The sequence below is a fragment of the Micropterus salmoides genome, unplaced genomic scaffold (genome assembly GCF_014851395.1).
Source record: "Micropterus salmoides isolate LMB-PRFRI ecotype aquatic unplaced genomic scaffold, ASM1485139v1 Ms_hic_scaffold_22, whole genome shotgun sequence".
Taxonomy (NCBI): Eukaryota; Metazoa; Chordata; class Actinopteri; order Centrarchiformes; family Centrarchidae; genus Micropterus; species Micropterus salmoides.
Genome location: NW_024041373.1, coordinates 1,286,454 through 1,290,897, shown reverse-complemented (window position 1 = coordinate 1,290,897; position 4,444 = coordinate 1,286,454).

Here is a 4,444-nt window from a genome sequence, read left to right as displayed (position 1 = left end):
CCCACCATATTTAGAAGATGCAGCTGAGGAGCACATAGGGTAGCGTTCTCTTTATATTTCTGACAGATTTTCGACAAGTCCCGCCTTACTGTGCTGTGATTGGCTAGTACTTGTTGCACGTGTCCTTGTGATTGGATGCAAGCTGTGAGCGCCCAGGCAAGGAAAAAAATTGCAGCAAACATGCATACAGTCAACATCAGTACAGGCTATGGGGTCATCGCTACAGCTAGCCAAAAGGAGTGAGGTCTGTGGTCTATAGCTGTAGAGGTGTGTAGCAGCAATCCAACATAATGAACTTCCCACCAATGCGCCCCCAAATTAACCTTGTATGTTAGTTTTGACATATCCATCATTTGATGGACTGTCCAACATTAAACATGGTTAGTTGTGAATGTAGGATGTCTCATTATTGGCAATAAACAATCAGTTGTTTGACAAGAACATGAATATTGACTGTTTTTTTCATCTTGACAAAGCTAATTCTGTGACTTAACTCCAAAGTAGTAAAAAAAAAAAAAACACTTCGGTTGTAGTTCCTGCTACAGTAGGTGTCTCCAGGACTGAATTTTGCCATGACGACACACAAACACACACACGCGGTGAAAACAATAAAGATATCCTCCTATGTATCAGCCTTGTAAAAAACACAGTCAGCCTCCAGCGTGACTGAACCTGAGGGTTCATCCATAAACCAGTTTCACACAGATCCCAGTTCAACCTTGTTACACTCAGTACAAAAGTAGACTCCACCTATGCATGGATACTAAATAGTAATCAATAAGGGCAGCCGGTGTTAGCAGCAACAGGCAGTAAGATGGAAGCAGAGGTGGTGCTGGATTCTGACATGGGATTGGGCCTTCAAAGCAGCCTCTTGTATACTCCTTATTCAACTTACTTACACAAATCAATAACAGTTTGTTTTCAGGAATTCAAGCGTCCCTGTTGTAACCCAGCTTGATCTCCGTTTTGCTATACAACGTGGTCAATACCTGCCTGGCTAATGAACAGGCTGCATGAACAAGTGTAAGACTGGAACCAGTGGTGGACAGGAACTCACACATTTCTCTCCACTCATCGCTCCCAATCAAGCTTGTTTTATTCCAATGAAAGGAGAGGGAAAATGCCTTTCCTTGTTGCTCCTGTCGGGGTGCACCTGCAGTGAGCCTATTGATCCACAGGCACCCTCAGGGCCTAATTTAAGACTCAAGGATTCTGCTATGAAAGGAAGAAAACAAAACATCACTGGTTGAACATCAGGTAGTCATAAGGCAAACTGTTGGAAAACTGGGTCTGCTTTGGATTGAAGATGAGCTCGAAGTCATGTGCGCTGTTTGTCTAACGATCAATTGAACAGCACTTACAATGAATGTGGTGCTATAGAGCCTATGGTGTATCTGAATCCCTGCTATTAACTGAGCATATATGTAATTGGCTCAGGAAAGCTTTTAATTGCATAGTCCTTTTCACAACTATCGACATCATCAACTCAGCGTGATGTTACTGTAACACATTTTTCATTTACATGTAATGGGGCCCTGCAAGGTGTCCGTATGGAGTTTTATACTGTTTTGTCTTCCCAGGAAACAAATCTATGGATAGATTGAACTTACTGGCCATGTGAACCTGTTCCTTATTTTTCCAATTGATAACTGTTCTATCTATGAAGTAAGTACTTAAAGGGGCCCTCAAGTGATATTACATGTGACGGTCAGTTTACTTGTCTTCGGTGCCTCTGGAGGAAGCTGTGTCTAATCTGAAAAAAATCACTCTGACGCCCTGATTCTTTTCAGCTTGGGCTGCGACACTACACATGTATAACACAAGCCCTGTGTTACAAACTGGAGGTGTCCAGTTTGGAAGCCGTGGGCATTTACCAGGCTGGGTGGATCTAATGCAAAGATGCAAGTTCTTGCATTGTGGGAAATTTAGGATTAAGGACTTTTGGATTCATAGAGACTAAAATTGGAGTAAAAAATGAAGAGCCCCCCCGCTGGCCAGAGTGAAGCACAGTTAGTACTTACTTTTTTTACTGTTACTGTTGTTATTCTAAATATTCATACGCGTGTTGATGTTAGCAGCCCAGGATATGTGTATGCACACGAGCAAGTCGAGCTGTTTTGCCCTTGCAGCGCGTTTTCCAAAACTGTTGAACTATTCCTTTAACCAGTTCTCCAGTAAAAGAGGCTCTTATATTCCATGGCACCAATAGAGGTTAAATGACGGAATTAAGTCATTGTCCTTGTCCAGGAGGATACCACTGTACAGCCTCACACCCAATCGATCCAAAAGTCACCAATGTTAACTTCATTGATACTGTAACCTCTCACTGTGGTCCCAGTTTTAACCCTCACCTCCCTCCATCTCTTTACCATTTTCTATCTGCTGTCTTCTCTCTTTTCACTTGCTCTCTACCTCTCTTGCTCTCTCCACTCTTTCCCCCCTCCTCTGACTCCACCACCTCTCACCCGGGGTAATTGCTCTGTGAGCTCGGCAGTGTCTGCCAAACGACACTGCTGTTTCCTCTCCCCGCCTCTCATAGTCTGGGCTCGGTGACACCAATCTCAGCGAGGGCGTGACACCATTTTGTGTAACTGGCCCTCGTGATGGAGATGGCATAATTGTCCTAATTAGGGGGGCGAGCATCAGGGCGGCCGCGGCTCTGACCCACCCCGGCCCGAGTCCATATGGTGGGAGGCTGATAATGAGCCAGTTAATGTGCTGTGTCCATCAGTAAGAGATACTCAGTATGGACGTTGTGCCAAAGAGATGGAGGAGGTTTTACTCTCTTTGCCCTCTTTTCTATTTCCTCCCTCTCTCTCACTCATACACACATACATTTACATTTTGGCTCCAATAAAAAACTGGATAATATTCAGTCAAAACCCTGATGTATTTATGTGCTTAATTACCCACAGTAGTCATACCTGTCAGCACATTAGTGGATGTTACATTTTGTAAGTAATTACGGACATTCTGCCCCATATCATAAAGGACATTTTCAAACTGTTTCATTTTATGAATCATTTGTTCCTGGCCTTGTCTCTCAGCTACCATCATGCAGCTGTGTCACTATTCTATGTTGTGACTGTTCCATTTATGAATACGAGATGTATTGCCAGTTCAAATGAAAGTAATACAAATCTAATGGCCAGTAATGAGATGCTGTTTTGCCATTATTGGACGTGGGCTGGGTCTATGCCAGTGTGTGCGTGTGTGCGCGCGTGCGTGTGTGCGTGTGCGCATTCTCAATAATGTGTATGATTTGATGCTAATAAAACCATACTTTCTGCTCCAGGGAGCAAGCACTGACCAGGATTCAGATTAGGCCTTAATGGCTTCCAGGCCTGGGGCTAAATTGAAATGTAAAACCCCAAACCAAACATCATTTATTCCTTATGTTTCTTGATGTGGCCCAGCAAGTAGAAATTTGAGACATGTAGCTGTTTAACTGTAATTTGCTTTGTTTCATGCAAGCATTCCATTGAAGAGGCTGTGCTACAAAGATGCACGTCTGGATTTGCATTGTGATGCTATGACTGTTCATTTCTGTTAATCTGGGTCCACTCAGCAACCTCCTCCCAATGAATTCAACAGTTTAAGCACTTATGAGTTTATTTCCTCTGGTGTGTATTAGCCAGACAAACACAGTACTGAGAGAGTGTACAAGAAGGTTTGAACATAGAGGAGGTTTGAATACTAATGGACTGAACCTGAATCTAAATTAATTATTTTTGACAGTTTCATGTTTTATCATCATTTTCTTTTATTGGTGGCGGCAGTGGTGGCAAGTTACTAAGTGCACTTACCCAAGTGCACTAATTAAATACAATTTTTCTACTCCACTACATTTCAGATGGAAATATTGTATTTTTACTCTTCTACATTTAGGTGATAACTTTAGTTATTAGTTACTTTGCCAATTCAGATTAATAATACTAAATATAATCAAGAGTATGATGTATTATTATAGGTAAGATTTGTTTATGATGTAATGTAATGACTACAACTATACTAACCAGTATGTATCAATTCTGCAATAAAATCATAATGAATTGTATCAGAGAGTAGAGTAGAGGTAGACAACTCAGACTAGACCACCTAGTCATCCTTTAAGGTACTTAACCACCAGGGTTACTATGGGGAAATGTTTTTTTGAATCTTATGTTTTAGCACTAGCATGCAATTGTAGCCTCACTACTGTTCTCCCACACTACACCACTCCACCAGACGCTGCTCAAATCTGATTCAAGACACTGGTGCTTTCCTACCATGCTACAAATATCTCAGGCCCATCCTACAGCCAGGACAAGGTCAAACCATACACCCCAATCTCCACTGGCTTCACGACAGCAGAAACTCTGCACATCATCTGTTCATCAAAACTCATCTGTTCAGATGAACAAATGAAAAAATACATGAAATACATTTCATCTGTCTCCACCCG